Genomic DNA, 23,214 nt, shown 5'->3' with positions numbered 1-23,214 from the left:
AGAGGAGGGAAGGGGAAAGTGAGAGATGGAAAAGAAAGGGTGATAACCGTAAGAGAGAAACAACAAACACTTGTCAAAGTCCGTTGAAAGACGATGAATTTTCACTCTTTTTGCCATAGCAACCACATCTTTATAGCTTGCGAATTTTAACCATCGCGGGTCCCATTCTCATTACGCATTTATTATCCCTGCCAATTTCCTGTTCGATCTTAGCCTCGGTTTGGCCGCCATTAACCGTCAAAGCAAAATGTGCATACAATTTTCATCCAAGGACTGTTTTATATATATATATATATATATTATATATATATACATAACAACAACAACAACAACAACAACAACAACAACAACAACAACAACAACAATAATAATAATAATAATAATTATAATAATAATATATATATATAGAATAATTTACTAACTTATATAACGTAGTGAGGAAAGTGGATGTGAAGAAAAAAAAAACGTTTTTATCATTGAGTGATTGTTGCGAAATAAATATGATAAAGATACGATAATTAATTCAAATGTTTAAATCTCGAATATAAGAGAAGAGTATTATTTGAAATATGTATATACATTTATATATACTGGTGCATTTAAAAAGAACAGAAAGTTAAGAAAAAACTACGACAAAGTATAAAAAGGATATGTGCATATATGCATACACAGATATATATATATATATATATATATATATATATATATATATATATATATATATCCATATATACACATATGCATACATACAAATACATACACACACATATATACATGCTTATATGCACACATACATACACACACACATGCATATATATATATATATATATACATACACACGCACACACATAAACATATACACTCATACACACATATGTGGGCATATGCAGGTGTATGCATATATGTACATCTATATACAATTGTATAATAATATGAATATCATATAATATATGTAAATGTAATAACTATATAAGAAATAAGTGAAATATGGAATATAATGTATAATCTATGAATTATATTAAACGGTGCTAATATAAAACTAGAAAAGAAATTTAGAGGTAGTAGTAACAATTGTAAAAGAAACATAAACACAATAATAATAATATAATAATAATAATAATAATAATAATAATAAAGAGAAAAGAATGTTGAAATATTATAAAACTCTTTGTATGTATAACCAAAGGGATAAATAAACTAAATCTATGAGAGTGTGTTCAATTTGTGTAAGTGATTGTTGTGCGCTAAGAATTTCTGTAAATATAAACATATATCACCTGTAAGATTTTGGTTAATATAGGTAGATTTGTAAGAGATACACACACAAAAATATTTTTTTAAAAATGGGATAGTTATGATAGGAAGTATTTAAAAAAATACATATTATATAAGTGGTTATCAAAGTTTACGTATAAGAAAGAAGAATAAAAAAGAGAGAAGGGGGAATATAATAAAGGAAATAAAAATAAAAAAGATATATTATAGTAAAAAATAGTCACCCCAAAATATTAAAGAGTGTTTGCGTATATCAATAGTAATAAAGAAAGATTGAAAATATCAATAGATTGGCAATAGTTAATTATGATGATAATAATAATAATAATAATAATAATAATAATAATAATAATAATAATAATAATAATAATAATAATAATAATATAATAATAATAATAATAATAATAATAATAATAATAATAATAATAATAATAACAAAAAAAAACAAAACAAAAAAAAACAAAAACAAAAAAAATGATGATGCTAAGATTCTCTCTGGTCGAACACAACTTCTCTATTCACAAACAATACAGAACAGCCCTTCCTTAATTTTTCTTAAGCCTAATAGCAGTAAACATCTGAACTTTTTTTGACCGATAGGACCCCACCAAAAAAAAAGAGAAATATCACTGATGGTGATGGTGATGATGGTGATGATGATAATAATGATAGTAATAGTGCTGATAATCTATCTAGCTATCTACACACACACACACACTCAAAGAGTTCAACAAACACAAAGAAAGTATTATTTGACAGGCAAGAACTCTGGTGTTGAAGACAGTCAGCCAGCCAACCACCAAGCCAGCCAACTAGACAGACAGACACTACTGTGATGGTGATAATGATAAAAAAAACAAAAATAACAATAATAAGATACTGCTGTGACTACACATAAAACAATATCATTGATGATGATGGTGGTGATGGTGATGGTGATGATGATAATGATGATGGTAATGGTGGTGATAATGATGATAGTGATGGTAATGGTGATGATAATAACAATAATAAGCCGACTACGGCTGCTATAATGGTACGATTATATTGTAACGGCAATGATGGCCGTCTCCCCACGAGCCAATCAAAGCTAAAAAATGATAACATTATCGTAGCACCAAAATGTTTTTGGAAACTAAAAGGAAAACTAAATCAGTATACCAAATCGCTTGTCCTATGGTTAATCTGGAAGCGCGTCCCCCAGAGAAGAGCCAGCCTGGGATCGAAAAGTCATCAACTGGCACAAACTCTTCTCCGAATACGGACATGGATGGTCACTTGAACGGGAAATCCCCCAACTCGAGCCCTCCAAGTTCACCACCACAACCACCACAGAAAGAAAAATGTAAGCGGAACAAATGGACCCGAGAAGAGTATAAAGAAGTAATATACGCTTATTACTATGCATTAGGTAGGCCATCTCAAGAGAGACACACCGCAAACTCTTACAGTATATGGAGAAAACGGAATCAAGACAGTAGGCCCTATTTGGACGAGAACAAATTAGCAAATGTGAGGAGGGATATCCTTAGAAATACAGACTCACAGACAGTGAAATAAGCGCGATCAAGCATGCAACGGAAAATGACATAAATATAAGACACAAAGAAATGAAGAATCAGATGAACAGTATAGCCCGCCACGAGGCTTAATTGAAAGACTGCCATCTGACCAAAGTACGCAAAGGCCTGAAGATACAAGAAATTCTATTGTACCTGTTAAAGATAGCCAGGAAAACGAAAAAACAACAGTAACTGAAGATCTCGCATTTGCTGAAGAACACAGAGAGTCTATGGCAGAAATGAGGCAGAAAATCCTGAATACGCTTGAAGTTGTAAGACATACAAGTATGAATGATAGAGAACCACTTCATAAACTCTCAAATACAAACCAAAATAAAAAACAAATCCAAATTGGCAACTATGTAACAAATGAAATAATACGAGAATTAAAACCTGATTTTACTGAGTTAAATGAAATTATTTACGCTTCTGCTAGGGCAATTGAAACCAGCTGTATGCCCCCGAAAAAACAAAGAAAACAAAACCTGGGAAGAAATCAAACCCGGAGAAGTAAAATTGAAAAAGTGATTGAATTTATGAGAGGGGAAATATCAATATTAAATGAACTAATATGTGGAAATGATGTAAGATCCAGAACAGGAAGAAAGATGAAGAGAAAATTTGGATCCTCACCAAGAGAAGAACTGATATCAATAAAAGAAACGCTGAAACAAAAAGTCCAAGCAAAAGCCCAAAGAATACGAAGATTTGAGAAGAGAAACAAGTTTTACAAGCAAAATAAGCTGTTCACATCCAATGCCAACAAATTCTACAGAGAAATAGGGAAGGAGAAAGTACCGTTAAAGACCCCCCTCCCATGGAAGAAGTTCAAAACTTTTGGAAAAGGATTTGGAGTGACAAGAAGACGTACAACATAAATGCAGACTGGATTATACAAACTGAAGGATCCTACCAAAATTTACAACAACAAGCATGGGAAGACATCACAATAGCAGACCTAAGAAAGGCACTCACGAAGGCCCATAATTGGAAATCCCCCGGTAAAGATAGGGTGCCGAATTTCTGGCTCGCATCGCTCCCATGCGCACACGGTAAGCTAGTTCAGCTGCTTAATGGAATTATGAGAGACCCAAAGAAAACACCTGAATGGTTAGCAAGTGGCATTACTTACCTACTCCCAAAGAATAACGAAACCAACCTTCCAAAAAACTATCGGACTATAACCTGTCTATCCACCACGTATAAAATCCTAACATCTATCCTGGCGGAGAAAACATATGCATTCATGGAGAAGAACGATATTTTCCCCATTGAACAAAAAGGGTGCCGCCGAGGCTCTTACGGATGCAAAGATCAACTGCTAATCAATCGTATGATCCTTGAGAACTGTCACAACAAGCGCAGAAATCTCAGCACCGCATGGATTGACTACAAAAAGGCCTTCGACAGTATACCGCATCCATGGATCTTGAGATCGCTGGACATCTTCAACATTTCCCCTGTGATTTCAAACTTCCTGAAGCACAATATGTCGTTGTGGAATACGAATCTCCAATTATACCACTCTAATGGAGTACTTGCCTCAGAAAACATAAACATCAACTGTGGAATTTTTCAAGGTGACTCACTTTCACCTTTAATATTCTGCATAGCCCTAATACCCCTTACAAGTGAATTAAACAGAACAGGGTATGGGTATAAAATTGCCAATAAAAAAATAAGCCATCTATTTTATATGGATGACTTAAAACTTAATGGTAAAGACAATAATGAACTTGAAGGCCTATTGCACACCGTGAAAGCATTCAGCGATGACATCGGGATGGAGTTTGGACTTGAGAAGTGTGCCAAGGCCACTTTCCAGAAAGGGAAAGTGAAGACCACAAATTCAGTCGTGTTAGATGTTGACACAGTCATAAGAGAGCTTGAGCAAGAACAAACATACAAATATTTAGGGATAAATGAAGGCTCTGGTATTCAGCATGCAAGCATGAAAGAGAAAATCAGGAAGGAATGTTATAGGAGAGTTCGTGCAGTCCTGAAATCTGAACTAAATGCACGTAACAAGGTGTTAGCTATAAATTCCTTAGCAGTTCCAGTTGTTACTTATAGCTACAATGTGTTGAATTGGAATATGAGTGAAGTAAAGAATATAGATAGAAAAATACGCAAGCTGCTGAGTTGTAATAGGATGCACCACCCAAAGGCAGACGTAGATCGCCTTTACCTTCCCAGAGCCCAAGGAGGTCGAGGCCTGATCCAATTTGAACTAGCTTACAAAACAACCACAATTGGACTGGCCAAGTATCTCGAAATATCGAATGACTGGATGCTAAAGCTCGTGGAAAATCACGAGAGACGAAAGAAGCTTCATTCTATCACAAAGGAAAGCAAAAAATTTGCTATTGATCTCGTGCAGGATACCCAAACTGAACAACCCGAGGGAAGTACGGCAACTATTGTTGCAAAGAAGGTGAAAATGATGGCAATGAAGAAAGCGCACGAGCAATTGGCTGATAGGTGGGAGGAGAAACCTCTGCACGGCAAATATGTGACCCGCAGCAAACAAGCTGATGTTGACCAGAAGCAAACCCATCAGTGGCTACGGAGCTCAGGGCTAAAAGCAGAGAGCGAAGGTTTCCTGGCTGCTCAAGATCAAAGCCTATTAACCGGAACTACCAGGCCAATGTGATGAAAAATGGAGCAGACCCAAAATGCCGATTCTGCAACGACATGATTGAAACAGTGGACCACCTAATCTCTGGATGTAAAGTCTTAGCACCAGTGGAGTATAAATTAAGACATGACAGAGTTGGCCAATATCTACACTGGCTAATAAGTCGGCATTACAATATCAAAACTGCCGACAAGTGGTATAATCACCACCCTGAGGCTGTAACTGAAGGAGAAAATGTAACCATTCTGTGGGACTTTCCAGTACATACAGACCGAACCATCAAGGCCAATAAACCAGAATTGTTGTGTGAAAGACCAAAACAATAAAGTTTGCTTATTGATCGACATGAGCATCCCCTGTGATCATAATATCTCAGCGAAAGAGTTTTGAAGCTCAGAAAGTATAAAGACCTACTCATTGAAATTGAGAAAATGTGGCATCTCAAGGCGGTTACAATACCAGTGATCGTAGGAGCACTAGGAATGATCAAGAAGGGAACCGAAAATTATATGAGAATGATCCCTGGCTCACCATCCCTGCAAGAAGTGCAAAAGATTGTCTTAACTGGTACATCACACGTATTGAGAAGAACATTGTCGATGTGAGAACTGTTGCTGCTCATGTATTTTAATTTAACTTTAAAAAAAAAAAAAAAAAAAATGAACGAACTACTGAGTTTGGTTTAATGGCCTACCAATGTATGCTATGAGTTTCTTTGCCCTAGGAGTCGGGAAGACACTCGGCAAGAAATGGAAGCAAATTTGAAAGAAGAAGAAAAAATGTAATAATAATAATTATAATAATAATAATAATAATGATAATAATAATAATAATAATAGGAGTAGCAATATTTAGAATAGGTGAGAGATGAGTATCTAAGTACATATTGCGAAAAAATACTTTTTTATCTCTCGAATTTACAAGAAAACCGTTCATTTTCATAATTTTATAACTTTCTTCTAGGCATAATTTGCCGATCCGTTATTATGCCTATAAGATGGAGCTGACGAGAAAATTTTCCAAGAAATCGAGTAATCTATATTGCTTCTTTTCAGTTGCCAAACCTTTTAAGATAGACCTGAGCTGTTTTCTGTTCTAGGGTCATTAAAAGATGATATATGATTATTTAATCTTAATTTAAAAGGATTTTGTGCACATCCGATGGAAGTAAATTTTGAGAGATTATGGGTAATAATTGTTGCTTGGTATACATCTTTCATTTTACAGTTACCTTTTACCTCACAAGTATTCGGCTTTCTACAATTACAATTAGAACTATTAGCTGATGCTCTATTGCTACGTCTATATGTATTAAGGGTAACTGAGGTTGTGTTTGTTGTTATTAGATATGGAATTATTGGGTTAACATGTATATTAGGGGTGGGGTTATTGTAGAATTGGTCTAGTTTCCTATTTTTAAATGACGATATAATCCTAAATAAGTTAGGAGATACTGAAAATCCAAATCTTATCATTTTGTTATTAAATATTTTTGCATATTTAGAGTTTTTAAAATTTTTTCTAAATAATGTTTCCAATTGATTTAATAAAATTGGATTTTAGATATTTTGCAAAAGGAATTATAATCCGAATGATGCTATTGTTGTTTTCCTTATTGTCGTAGTAGTTTGTATTTTGTGGGTCATCTATTCGTACATGTGGTATATATTTCTTTTTTCTATATTATTACCCCTAACTTTATTAATATTAGTTGTGTGGTTATGTGAGTTATTAGGAGGACGAGATGTAGTGGGATAATTTAGATTTTTAAACTGTGTAGGTTACATGTTCATATTTCTATCTATGGTTATTTGTTTTCGGTATTTATTGTCTGTATACCTAGGTTTGGTTACATTATTAATAATGTATTTGGTAATTTGTGGGTTGGCAAAATTAGTATTATCCATTCTATTAGAGAGATTATGGTTATGGTGTTCATATTTATAGTGTTTATTATTATGATGCTTATTGTTGTTGTAGGATTTGTGTTTGTTGGTAATGTTTTGCTGATGAATATTATTGAGAGAATTTAATTGTGTGTCTGGGTTTTCTAATTTACTAGTTGACGTAGGTTCAGTAATATGGTCAGTATTATTCTTATCTAGATAATTCTTAGGATGATTAGAATAAGTGTTGTTGTTTTTGTTGTACTTAATTCGCTATTTATATCCTGCGTTCTTAAGTGCTAGATTACAATAGTCTTTGCGCTTGTTAAATATTTCCTCATTGGATGATAATAGCTTAATTCTACTTTCTATGTTATAGGCTAGATTATTTATAATATTATAAGGATGTTTACATGTATGTATGTGGTATTGTTATTAGGTTTATGGTAACGTTGATAAGATGATGTATTGTGTGTGTGTATACATATATATAAGTATAATATAATTTATTCCTTATGATAAATGCTCTATATGATATGTATTTCACTATATTAATTATTCTCTCTCTCTCTCTCTCTCTCTCTATATATATATATATATATATATATATAGAGAGAGAGAGAGAGAGAGAGAGAGAAAGAGAGAGTTACACACATATTTATATATACAGGCGCAGATGTGACTGTGTGGTAAGAAGCTTGCTTCCCAACCACATGGTTCTAGGTTCAGTTCCATTGCGTAGCACCTTGGGAAAGTGTCTTCTACTTTAGCCTCGGATGGACTAAAGCCTTGTGAGTGGATTAGGTAGACAGAAACTGAAGAAGCCTGAAGGCAGCACTTTGAAAACATTGTCGCCTATACATGCTCTAAACACGCTCCCAAGAAATCTACTAACACAAACAGAAACCGGCTCCCTAAAAAGAAAAAAACACTCATCAGGCGCATCAAAAGACTCAACAAAAAAATCAACCAATTAAAATATTCCCACACACAACATCCACATTCAACAACAATGAAAAGACTAGAGCTGGAAAAACTTCATCTGCAGACTAACATGAAAACCTCCATTGAAAATCAAAGAGCTGTGGAGGAACAATGGGTAATCAAAAACATCAAACAGAACCCAAAAGTGTTCTATTCTTATGCAAATAAGCATAGAACCACTGTCTCGCCCATTGGGCCATTGATTGATGATAACGGCATTCCCCAACACGATGCTAAAGAAATGGCAGAAATACTGCAGAAACAATACTGCTCTGTCTTCAGTGTTCCCACTGATATTGACGTGAGGGAAACGAACGAAGTTGACTCCCAACACAAAATCGCAGACATAACCTTCACTGCCACCGACATCGTAGCAGCAATAAATGAGGTCAAACATTACTCTGCTGTAGGCCCTGATAGATTTCCCGCTAGTCTCCTGAAGGAATGTAGATATCAACTTGCAGTCCCTCTGACCAACCTCTGGAGAAACTCGTTAGACGCAGGTTATATACCGAAACAGTTTCTATCCCAGTCGGTCATCCCGGTTTTCAAACAGGGAAACAGATCCCTCGCAGTCAACTATCGCCCAATCTCACTCACCTCCCACATCATTAAAGTGTTTAAAAGAGTGTTAAGATCAAGGATAGCTGACTTCCTGGAGACACACAAACTCCTAAATGCAAATCAGCATGGCTTTCGCTGTGGCAGGGACTGTCTAACACAGCTCTTACACCACATTGAAGATGTACTCAAAGCCTTGGGAACAGGTTCGAACTCTGACGTCATATATCTTGACTTCAGTAAAGCGTTCGACAGGGTAGACCATAATATCCTACTCTCAAAATTGGCAAATGTTGGAATCCGTGGAAAAGTTCTACACTGGATTAAGTATTTCCTGGCGAATAGAACACAACATGTTGCAGTTGATGGAGTTCACTCAAACCCAGCAAAAGTCACCAGCGGTGTTCCCCAGGGAACTGTTTTGGGTCCGCTACTCTTCATAATTTACGTAAACGACCATTCCAGTGTCGTACATCACTGCAAAGTGAAAATATTCGCTGATGACACTAAGCTCCAGCAAATCGTCAATGAAGAAGCAGACCGAACTCAACTCCAGTCTGATCTATATGCTGTGAGTCAATGGGCAGACAGAAACAAAATGCAACTGAATGAGGGAAAATTTGAGCTGATGCATTTTGGAAGAAATTCCTCACTAAAACAACCATACTCTCTTCCTTCAGGGGAACCGCTCACAGCCTCTAACAATATCAGAGACCTGGGTGTAATTGTTGATGACGATCTCAGTTGGAGTGCACACATCAACAAGAAGGTCGATATAGCTCGTAGGATGAGTTCCTGGATCTTAAGAACATTCCGGTCCAGAGAACAAGGTGTCATCATACCACTTTTTTCCTCCTTTGTACGGCCACACCTTGAATACTGCTGCCCACTGTGGTCTCCTCACACAAGACAAAACATCTCCAGAATTGAGTCACCCCAGAGGGCTCTCACTAAACAAATTGAAGGCATGGCTGCTCTCGATTATTGGGATCGCCTTAAAGCCTTGAAACTTTACTCCCTCCAGCGTCGCCGTGAGCGGTACATCATTTGTACGATGTGGAAAATATACCGCCAACTTTGCCCAAACGACCTAAACATTAGCTTCAAGGTTCATCCAAGACTTGGACCACGGGCTATACGTCCCCTGCCAAATTCAAGATCACAACATACATGTACACTGCAACATAATTTCTTTTCCTCAACAGCCCTGCCCTATTTAACATTGTCCCGAGGGAGATCAAAGAGGAAAAGGATCCCATCAACTTTAAACAGAGTCTGGATAGATTCCTTCAAAGAATACCAGATAAGCCACCCATAATTGGATACAACTCACCCAACAAGAACTCACTACTTGAACAAAACTTGACTTAAACAGGATTCGAATAATCCTATCAGGTGGTGCTATTAAGTTAGACATGGCCTGGACCAATCTCTGGTCGAAACATATCTAAGTTTATCTAAGTTTATATATATATATATATATATATATATATATATATATATATATATATATATATATATATATATAATATATATATATATGTATGTATGTATATGTTTGTGTGTCTGTGTCTGTGTCTGTCCCTCCCTCACCGTTGCTTGATAACCAATGTTGGTGTGTTTATGTCCCCATAACTTAGCGGTTCGGCAACAGGAAGCCTATAGAACAAGTACTAGACTAACAAAGAATAAGTCGACTAAAGGCGGTGCTCCGGCATGGCCGCAGTCAAATGACTGAGACAAGTAAAACAAGAAAAGTTAAGGAATCTATCTATCTTCTATCTATCTTCTATCTATCTTCTATCTATCTATCTATCTATCTATCTATCTATCTATCTATTATCTATCTATCTATCTATCTATCTGTCTGCTGTCTATCTGTCTGTCTGTCTGTCTGTCTGTGTGTACGCGCGCGTGTGTGTGCGTGTGTGTGTGTGTGTGCGTGTGTGCGTGTGTGTGTATGTTTGTCCTCTTCCACCACTGGCAAACGTTCGTCGCAGTTCGGCAAAAGAGACCGATATCTAAGTACTAGGCTTAAAAAAGTACTGGGGTCGATTCATCCAGCAAAAATTCCTTGAAGCTGGTGCTCTTGCATAGGTGCATCTAATGACTGAAACAAGTAGAAAATAAAGATAACATATAGAAGGCTGTGCCCAAGTATGGTCGCAGTCCAATGACTGAAACAAGTAAAATATAAAAGATATACGAGGATGAGTCAGAAAGTAATGCAATTTTTATTTCTTTACTCTCTGACTCAAGCTCGTGTGTATGTGTGTGTGTCTATATATATAAGTATCCAGACTGTTGCCATAGTAACATAACCAAGCTAAAGTATGCAGAGTAAAACCGCTTAGCACAGATTGATCTTGAACTCTGATGTGCATGCATACTAAGTTTTAACGATGTAGCTTACTTTCGTTGTTTACGGCAGCGCTTGGAAGGAAGGTGCGTGTCGTGTGGTGGCCGCATTGACGACGACAGAGAAAATTGGAGATGAGAATCTGCATCAAATTTTGCCAAAAGCTTGGTAATACCTGCTCAGAGGCCTACGCAAAGTTTCCAAAAAAGTTTTCTTAGTTCTCGAAACAACCAAGAACATCTTGTGTAACTGAAACCCGTGTGTCTTTTTGATCAGCTGAAAGTGGTTTGGGCAAAACTTGGCAAACGCTCGTCTCATATCCAAGTCTTCAGTGATAATGGACTGAACTGAACCGTAACTAATCTGCACATCCTCTGATAACTCACAGATGGTGATTCGACGATCTTCCCTCACAGCTGTATGCAAATCTGCGATGTGTTTTGCAGTTCTATTGGTTGCGGGTCTCCTAGAACGTTCATTAATATCAACATTCCCTTGGCCATCTTGGAAACGTCTGAACCACTCGTACACTTGTGTGTGGCTCATATACTCCTCTCTCTCCACTTACTACCTGGCCTCTGATCAGGTATCGCTATGACAACTTTCTTTATCATGGTCAATGCGACGATCACACGCCGCACACCTTCCTTCCAAGCATTTCTAGAAACAGCGGAAGTGAACTCGAACGTGAAAACTTAATGAACATGCACAGCAGAGTTCAAGGTCCAGCGGCTTCACTCTGCGTGCTTTAGCTTCGTTACTATAGCAACAGTCCGGATACTTATTGATCAGACTTCGTATATAAAGGAATTTTATTGTGTGACGTAATATCATGAGTAGACAGATATGGGACATGCAATATCCATAGGATCATACAATACATTACATAGAAACCCCCAACTCTTCAGGTTATACCATAATTTAAAATGGTAAACAATGATATGCCACTATCTCTATTTACCTGTTCAAATTATGGTACAGCCTGAAGATTTGAGTGATTCTATGGATATTGCACGTCTATAACAGGATGTTACAGCACAATACAACTTCTTAATGAAACATTGTAGATAATACCATAAAAGCCTGGTTTGATATTTACATTACGCCACGCTTAAATTTCTATATAACCGTGAATAATCTTGGATTTGCGAAATGCGAAAGACCAGTGATGATATCTCCTTCGCTAATCGTGCTATATACTATCTAGCCATTATGCGGAGCATGCTTCACTTCTGCTTTACCTCGATCTAGTCAATAAACTCTCACTAAATCTCTCTCTTTCTCTTGCTCTTTTTCTCTGTCTAGGTATATATGCGTGTGTGTGTATTAAATAGTATATTTTATATTATGTGTTGTGGAATAAAGGTAAAGTTAATATGGTATATAATACGGTGATCTCTACCTTTTCTTTTGACAATACGAACTCCAAAAATTAGAGAAACTTTAAAAAACACAGTAAAAGAAACATTTTCCTTATCATATTATACCATTTTATACAAGAATAACGATTAAGTAGAATCCTTTAAAATATCGTGCAGAATCTCTTCAATGAAATAACAAGAGTCAAGAGGTTTAATAACTCGGTAACTTTTGTTGTCTTATGAAATTTTCCTAATTGTAGCAATAGTGATGTTAGTGCACCACTCATTGACATGTTCAACTTTCGAAGCTGATTTCATGCATTGCTTTTTTTAATATTTTAAAACCATTATTAAGAATTCCGTTTTCAAGAAATGGAAGCAGAATTATCAACACTTAAACTACATTTTTTTCAGTGCGACCGCCTCATTGAATATCATAACTCAGCGTTCATTAACTGTTGATGTAAAGAATTTTAATTTTCAGATCGAGTCAACATTTAATGCAAAAGTTGAATCTTTACTTCATTAGAAATATTCGACGTTTCGCTGCATCGAATGGATTTAACACCTAGTTTGCGCTTTCTAGTGATTTATATTCTTCTGGGGGAAAGTATTTTTCGGCATTAAATTTTAAATGGCAAAGATAATCTATGATATTGCCTATGATGGTACAGTAATCTTTAAAATCCGTCTCTGTCAGAGCTGTCAGCATGTAAGGGAAATTGGAAATGTCTGCTTTCTTAACATTTTCATCTCAAAACGTTAAAAGAGCGTGAAATTATCGGATCTTGCTAATTACAAAATAGAATGATAATCAAAATAGAGGCTCATTCCTTTAAGTGATAATTTCAGCATGTTTACATGTTCAAATGTAGAAATTATGTAATTCAGTATGATGATCAGGTCTTTGAGTAATCGAAGTCAGTCACAAAATCTAGCTTCGAAGTGGAGAAATGTGAGGATTTCCTCACGGAACTTGAAAACCCGAATCAGAACTTTTTTTCATGAAAGTCATTTAACTGGAGAGTATAAAAACAAAACTGATTATTCGGCATCCATGTCTTCAAAATGTCTTTGAAACATACACGATTTGTCTTGAATGCGTTCTTAATATTGAAGCACTTCACAATGTCATCAAATAAGCACATGCATAGCTGTGTGGTAAAAAGTTTGCTTTCCAACTACATGGCTTCGGATTCAGTCCTACTGCGTGGTACCTATTTCTTTACTACCCACAAAGGGCTAAACACAGAGGGGACAAACAAGGACGGACAGACGGATTAAGTCGATTACATGGATCCCAGTACGTAACTGGTATTTAATTTATCTATCGATCCCGAAAGAATGAAAGGCAAAGTCGACCTCGGCGGAATTTGAACTCAGAACGTAACGGTAGACGAAATACGGCTACGCATTTCGCCCGGCGTGCTAACGATTCCGCCAGCTCGCCGTTCAAGGTACCACGCAGTAGGTACCTTGGACAAGTGTCTTCTACAATGACCCGGGCCGACCAAAGCTTTGTGAGTGGAATTGAAAGACAGAAACTGTATGGAAGCCTGTAGTACACACACACACGTGTATCTATGTCTGTGTCTATGTCCCCCACCATCACTTGACAATCAACTCTGGTTTGTTTATGTCCCAGTAATTTAGCACTTCGGTCAACGGGACAATAGAATAAGTACCATGCTTACAATAAGTACTGGGGTAGATTCAGTGGACTAAACCCTCCAAGGCAATGCCCCTGCACGGCCGCAGTCCAAACACTGAAAGAAGTAAAAAAAATTGAAGGTAAATACCTTCTTTCGTATACTTGGGTTATTATTTTATTTTGATGAAAATTCTCAGTAAATAATGCAATGGACGCTGATCCAGGTAGAAGAAGCGTGTTCCACATGCACCTGTACACCTGAAAGCATACCAGTCATTGGTGTAGTCCCATCAGTAGTTGGAAAGAACATTTTTGATCTAGGAAATTCTGTCTTTAACAAGGAAATCATTATTGATTTCAAATTTTGGCACAAGGCCAGGGACTTCGGGAACAGGGTTAAGTCGATTCCATTGAATCGAGTGTTCAACTGGTACTTATTTTATCGACCCTGAAAGGGTGAAAGGCAAAGCTGACCCGGCGGCATTTGAACTCAGAACATGAAGACGGACGAAATGCCGTGAAGCAAATTCCCGGCGTGCTAACGATTCTGTCTGCTCGCCACCTTTAACAAAGAAGGAAGGAAATCATTATTGCTGTTCAAAATAGCTCCACCAGTGTTTACCTTAATGCAACATATTGTTCAACTATATTCTATATACTGATCGCTCGTGTTGAATCTGGCAGTTTGCATAACAAGAAAAAACAAAGCAAAAAAAAAACAATATTCCCAACATTTTTTTTTATCTATGGACCCCTCTGCTTCCTATTTTACTCTGATAGACCCCACTAGCCATTCGGTGTTCAAAAAATCATATTATATTTTTATAATTAAATATTAAGAACTGTATAAGGAAATTGTTAAAATTTTAGAAGCATAACCAATTTATTGCACATAAATTTTAAAAAGAAAATCCTAAATGGACACCCAAAGGCGATATGGACCCCGGTGGGTAACCCCTGAGCTACATTATGGCTGGGATATAACAATTTACTCAAAGTATCCACCCCCAGCTTAAACCACGTGGTTTAAGCTGAAGGCTTAAAATAGTGCATAAAGAGTGATTTGTAAAAAGTAGCTTGAAGTTAGGTTTCTTCTCAAAGAACAAAGAATAAAAATAAATAAAAAAAACAAGACTTTGTAAAAGATTTGGGGCCTGGGTTTTCACCCCCCTAAGCAAATTTTCATTCCAGAGCCAGTGATTCTATATATGTTACTGGAAATATCTAAAACATGCATACAATAAAGAAGCTGTACAGTATTAGCTATGTCGCGGCTCTCAACCATTTGTAAACCATAGCATGATACATTTCGTTTTTTGTTGAAGACTTACTCATTTAAATTACCAGTACTTCGTTTTATTGTGCTGTTTATTAGAAAGTCGTGAATTATGATGAATGAATAGAAATATTTAGGAGAGTGTTTGGCAGATGAGTTTCTATCGTAAATATAGATCGCGTGAACGGTCTTTATCAATATAACTGGTTCAAAGGTCGCTTAAAAATTTCACAATTTTTCGTCCTACGGAAGGTTAATTTGAATATGTTATTTACTGAAACCTATTGTTACTGAATCTATGCTATTTACATAACTGACCAAGCTCTCGCGATTTCAAGTTAACCCTCACTGCGCAACACATTGAAGAAGTTTCTTTCACTATAGTTCCGGGCTGACCAATGCCTTGTGAGTGACGGAAACTGTGGGAATCCCACCACAAACACACACACATATGCAGTATTTCAGCATGGACGCAGTCCAATGACTGAAACTAGTAATAGATAAACGATAAATTTTGATTTTCTGTCGAAAGTAAATAAAGTAAGTTAGTTTTGAGTATCTACTGAAGTAGGTCAAATGTGGAAAAAGAACATTTTTCTTTCTACTTTTTTTAATGATATAAATGAACTTTAAATATTAAAGAAATTGCTTTCACTGATTGACAGTATTTTTTATTCTAGCGTGAATAAAAGTATTGCATTATAAATAAATAAATAATAAAAATTAATTGAAAAATTATCTGATTTAATTTTTTTGGTGAGCACATCATATTTCAAACAATCATCTTTCATTATTTTATGAAGTCAGTTATATTCTTTTTATTTAACGGTCCCTAGAGAGCAAAAATGATTTGGCATTGTTCAGAAAATGAAATGTTTGAGAAAATCCGAAATATTTTTTATAATGTTTTATCTAAAGTCAATAATTTTGATAAAATTTCTCTGTCAGACTTCACTAGCGAATCTTGATTAGACCATTTTTGTTACGAAGCCCACCAAAAATTTTTTGCGTAGCCTTCAGTTTTCTACGAATATTAATTCTGTTATATTGCATTGCAGAAAAGAAGTAAAATTGTTTTAGAAAGTCACAATAATGTTAGTTGGAAATGAGATCAAAAGGTTTATTTCTTTTCCATTGAAAACTAGGCTTAACTCTGTACTGCATATATGTGAAGACAATTGGGTAGCAATATGCACAGGTTGATAGTGTTAAAGTATCTAGTTAGTGCCGCAGAACTCCTGCCTATCATTTCTATCAAAGCTAGTAGGATTAAAATTTTTAATAAACAATAGTTTAATTAAAGTTCATATTTCCAACATTCGGTTTTGTGATTTTGATGGTGGCTATAACACCTTGGTTTCAATATCTGTTTAGGTGTTGTGGACTAGAAGAAATATTTGTATGAATGCACTCTTTAATGTGGATGGGCTTCTTGTGAACAGTGCTGCCGGTGTTAAACAATAATATTGGAGTTACTTTGGCCCACGCAGAAACTATAGGAGCTACTCAGAAATATTACAAGCTTTCCTGATTCTATTGCAATGTCAGAAATCGTTTCGTATCATCGGCAAGCATCCCAGGGTCACCGTTTCACCCCTTCTACTTAGCCTGTATGTTCGCCTAAGTGAAGATTGAATTACTCTTCGCTCGCGAATGGGTTCCACTTGCTGTCTCTTGTTAACCATAGTCACTCGAACTGGCCTCATCTACCATGCCTATCTCTTTAGTAGCATTTTTCAGGTGTTCGGGTTCCAGATCAATCTTCTGCTGGAAAGCCACGTTACTTAAGTTCGCAAATATCCACATTGTGCGGGGTTAGCTGACCTGCTTGTATACATAGTTATGTGAGTACACAGGAGAGATTTTCAGATAGCTATTTTCTCAAAGAAGTCGCCCTAGAGTTTGCTAGTCATTCATTATAGATCGGCTGTTAGACTGAAAAAATGGTTCTATCATTAAAAGACGGCACCTTGGAAAGTGAGTGTTGCCTCGAGATGTTATCATTCTTTGTGAGTATATCACCTGGTCGGTGTCTGGTAAACGAGTCTGGATAGCTTTTATCTTTTAATTACATTTTGATGCTGGTAGCAGCATCAAAATGTAATTTAAAGATAAAAGCTATACGAATTAATTCATTCTAGTTGTGTAGACGCCTTTGACATTGGCTGGCAGGGCTGATACCCAATGCACGAATCGATCTCTGCAGGCAGCATCCCGTAGAAGATGGCATTATCGAGTTCTTCCTCAGTGATTTTGAGTCAGGATTCGAGGAGGCACACACTAAGAAAGAAAGAAAGAGAGAGAGAGAGAGAGAAAGAAAGAGAGAGAGAGAGAAAGAGAGAGAGAAAAAGAGAGAGAGAAAGAGAGAGAAACACTCATATGTAGTGTGTTGATGAGGGTGTCTTTGCCAGTCACTTGGATAGCCTTTTGAATATGATCCAGGATGTTTTTGTGTGTAACGTAAGCACCACTCCAAAGATGGGGACAGTACTCAGCTGTGGCTTTTACATGGGTTTTGTAAAGGACTAATAATCATAATTATAAATATAACTGATTAGAAGTAAAGTATTTTCTGGCCCTGAAGAGAAAGGTTACTTGATTTTATCCAGGCAGGCCCCGCGTTACTGAAGCGTTGCACCCCTGAAAAATATCACCATAATGTAGAGTTCCGCAACAGAAAAACTATTTTCTCATTGATTTCCTTGTTACAAAGATATCAATAAATATGGAATCAACTCACTTGCTATGCTGGTTTTTACTCCCAGCTCACGCCGGGCCTTTCTTCAACAGCAATGACTACAGCAATCATTACAGATCACTAATTAATCCCAGTTTCATTCATGCTATTTCGTTTCTTTGTAGAGCGTAACGAATTCTGAACGAATGCATTATTGCTACAAGTTACAAGGCAATGTAACTTATGCAGGCCACAGTTACCAATCGTTACAGCTTACCCGATTTACAACCACAAGCCGTTACCGCTAACGCAGTTTATAGTTACAAACAATTGCAGTTTTCACAGCTTGCAGTCACTCAACTTTTAATCGTTGTTGTATAAATGGAATTTCTACTTCGAATGGAAATGTTCGTGTGATGCACTAACATAAATTCTGCTTTGAAGACACTCGCCAGTAGGAGTTGCAATGGCAGGTAAAAGGTATCTAGTTAATGCACACGGGTGACTTTTTCCAGGTGTAATGGGCCATACTCTTCACTTATATTTCTAGTGCAGCTGTAAACATGCAGGCAAAATGTGATCACTTCGGTGATCTAGGGATATGGTTATTTATGCTCAGGTCGGCCCCGATCAAGCTATTCTATGTTCAAAGGTATTCAAAAAACATTACATGCAGTCTTTTGTTATATCAAACTCTACACTGTCCAATGAGTTGTTCTTTGTTTTAGCATGGCATTTTCATAATATTTTATTGTTACTGGTTTCACTCATTGAAGTGTGGTCATGATTTTAGGTGTTTTTAGTCGATAATCCCAGCACTTAATCTGGACTTGTTTTATCGATCTGTATCAAATGGCCAAAATTTACCTTTCTGGCGTGAAGAGCCCTAACCAAACGCGCCGAATTACATCGATATACACAAAAACACATTTAAATATACCTTAATACACATGCACACATGCAGTCAGTCACTCACATTCACACACACACTCACAAACACACTCACAAACACACACAATATATCATAAAGCATACACACATAAACTCATACTAACAGACGTGCAAACACGCACACACACACACGTACATAATCTTGAATACACACAATCACATAAACACAATGGGCTTAGGCATACTTTTCGTCAACTAAATTCCACTCACAAGACATCATCACGAAGCTAATAGAAGGAAACAGTTTTCAAAGGTACCATACAGGGTTTCCTGGCAGATTGAGTGACCATCTAAAGACTTTCGTTTGGAAAATTTGAGAGTTTGGGCTTTGATTGTGTGAGGGATTTAAAAGGACATGTTTGGGAGATATATATCGTTTATCTGCTTAACTAACTCGTAGGTGTCATCGGTGAAGAACATGTGCTTCTAGAAGTAGCATAAAACTGGCCAAGTTCTGATCAGATAGCTTACTTAAAGTGGTTTACGGGTCGGGGTGGTGGTATAGGAGCTTTCAAGGCCACTCAATCTGTCAGGAAACCCTGTGTGGTACCTTTGAAAACTGTTTCCTTCTATTAGCTTCGTGATAATGTCTTGTGAGTGGAATTTTAAGGCGGCGAGCTGACAGAAACGTTAGCACGCCGGGCGAAATGCTTAGCGGTATTTCGTCTGCGTTACGTTGTGAGTTCAAATTCCGCCGAGGTCGACTTTGCCTTTCATCCTTTCGGGGTCGATAAATTAAGTACCAGTTGCGCACTGGGGTCGATGTAATCGATTTAATACCTATGTCCGTCCTTGTTTGTCCCCTCTGTGTTTAGCCCCTTGTGGGTAATAAAGAAATAGGTATAGGAGCTTTTGATGCGCACTATGTTGATGCGCGGTGAGTAGTCTTGATTAACTTTTGATCGGATGGTCTGATAAATGTAGAAACGCTGTGTGTGGAGAGAGAGAGAGAGAGAGAGAGAGGGAGAGAGAGAGGGAGAGAGAGAGAGAGAGAGAGAGAGAGAGAGAGAGAGAGAGAGAGAGAAATCTGGAACATTTGAAGTGTTGTTATGGGAAACAAATGGGTGATGCTGCTGTTGCAGAGAGTTCAGAATAGGACAAGACTTTGCTTCTGCGCAGTAACATAGCGCAGGATAAGTGGCTGATCAAGAGGAGTTGTGAATATTGAAGGATGCTAACCGCAGAGAAAGGTGATACAAGATGGAATATTATATTAAATGTAATGTGTGGTTGCCAAATAACTGATTATGGATGGAAGAATTGGGAGAGCAATTGAGAAAGTATACGAATTTAGAAGATTAGGAGTTGAATGTGGTGAGCAGATTAACTGGAAATCCTTGTCGCTGGTTTCCGACAGAAAAGTGAGTGGTAGAGATACTGGATTCTACAAAAGTGCAATGATCTCCTTCCAGAGTGAATCTGAGATAAAGGATGACAGAGATTAGAAATAAAGGATGACAAACTTATGTCTCCAAGGAATAAGATGTCTGGCTTGGGTGTTAGTGAGTGGTGACCGGCGGGCTCCTGGTTGGATCTATGTCCATGGTTGTTATATAGAAAAGTGAACAAGTATGATTCTGACTGGTTTTCTTTTTACTTGATCTTCTTACCGCAATACACTTTATCTGCTACTGCAACAGTTTGACAATCAACCGTCTTTTAATGCCTTTTATATTTACTCCTAATATCGATTCAAGGCTAAATGATTTTGGGAAGAATACAATCAATTAAGCATACCCATCGTGCTTTATTTTATCCACTAGAAAGAATGAAAGTTAAGATTGAACTCAGAATATAAAATATCGTAATTAATTTCATAAGGCATTTTATCCGACACTCTTTATTCTGCAAATACAACACCCGTTTAATGCACTTAATAATATGTAAGAGCTAATATATATATATATATATATACATAATCTTAGAACAATTCTGCGGAATGGACATTTCACGTGTTATTCGTATCAATTTCTTATGCTTACGTGAAGAAAATAATTAAAATAATTTCATAAGGCGTTGATATTTATTTACCCATAAAGTGCATATTTGTCAACCGAATATGTACTAATCGCTCGAGTGAAATAATTTATCGCTTTGTGGAGCGAATTTTCCTTTTGTCGTGAATATACACGCGTATCTGTAAGTGTGTATGTGTGTGTGAGCGTGTATGCGAATGTGTGCATGTATGTGTAAACGTATGTATGTATGTATATATATACGTGTGTATATACGCGTACGTACATGTATATAACATTATATACATACATACATGTATATATATATATATATATTATATATATATATATATATATATTATATATATATATATATATATATATATAACGGGAAGCTTTATGAAAATAAACAAAAGACGAAGGCAGGTGGAAAACAAACGAACAATTGTATTAGTATGGCGCTCAGGAAATATAAATAAAACAAGTCTTTAACGTTTCGAGCCTACGCTCTTCAACAGAAAGATACACAGAGAGAGAAAAACACAGAAAGAAGGAGAGAAAAAAAATGCGTGCAGTAGCTAACGAATCAATACATATATATATATATATATATATATATATATATATATATATATATATATATATATATATGTATATATGTACGTATATGCAGAAGCTGCATTAAAAGAAAATCACTTGTATAAAACAATAGCAATAAGAGTTATAGCAATTATAATATTTACAGCATTATGAAAATATAGAATACAAAGCATTTATAAATTCCGGGGGTAAAATATTGTGTTTTAGATAATTTGAACACAAACGCTAATTTCATGCACAGAATCCAATACAGAGCGATGCAGATACGGATATAGATTGGTTCAGATATTTATAATGTGGAAGTATATACTTAATTATATATATATTCAGTCAAATAATAATCTAGCTGCATTCATGCTTATAATTATTTTTATGTATTTCATATATGAATAATTATATTTCGCACGCAAAGACACGCGCGTAGATATATAACTGAAAGATAGGAGAAAGATGAAAAGCAAAAAAGGGGGAAAAAAGTTTTTAAAAAATGGACACAAGTGCACAAAACACACTCATACACACGTGTGTGTACATGTATAAGTATGTTTAGATATGTATATATTTGTGTATATATATATATATACTATATATATATATATATATATATATATATATATATATATATCTATAAATATATACACACATACACACATATATATATATACATATATATATATATATGTATATGTGTATGTATATATATATATATATATACACATACACACACACACATATATATATCTATATCTATACATATACACACATACACACATATATATACACACATATATATACATATATATATATATATACATATATATATATATATATATATATATATATATATTATATACATATATATATATATATATATATATATACATATATATACATATATATATACATATATATATATATATATACACATGTATATAGGTGTGTGTACACACACACACACACATACATATACATAGATGTATCTTAAAATCTTCTAAGTAGTTGGATAATTACGTATGCATACATATGTACATATATGCCTATGCATATATAGACACATATACATACAACTATATCTAGTCATGTGTGTGTGTGTGTATGTGTAAATTGAACAAACGAAAGAAAAGGAGATAAGGAAAAATGACAGAAGTAAAAGAAGAAAAAAAAAAAAAAAGAAAAGGAAGGGCAAATAATCTTATGATAAAATAACTGAAATAAATACTGGAAACGAATGCAAAAAAAAAAATGTATTGGAAACACCGTTAGCATACAATGGCTATCGTTATCGATGTGGAATCTCTTATTTCTTGAGCTATTCATCAATGTAAAGAAAACAAAAATCGGTAGTTTGTAAAAAAACTATCTGAAGAAAAGAAAAAAAAAACACTGAAAACAAAGAAAATATAAAAGAAAAATATAATGTACTTTTTAATAGAAATCATTATTTACCCTAAGGGTTGTTGTTTCTCTGATGTTATTAT

This window comes from Octopus sinensis, linkage group LG6, assembly GCF_006345805.1.
Source record: "Octopus sinensis linkage group LG6, ASM634580v1, whole genome shotgun sequence".
Classification (NCBI taxonomy): domain Eukaryota; kingdom Metazoa; phylum Mollusca; class Cephalopoda; order Octopoda; family Octopodidae; genus Octopus; species Octopus sinensis.
This window is presented reverse-complemented; position numbering follows the sequence as displayed.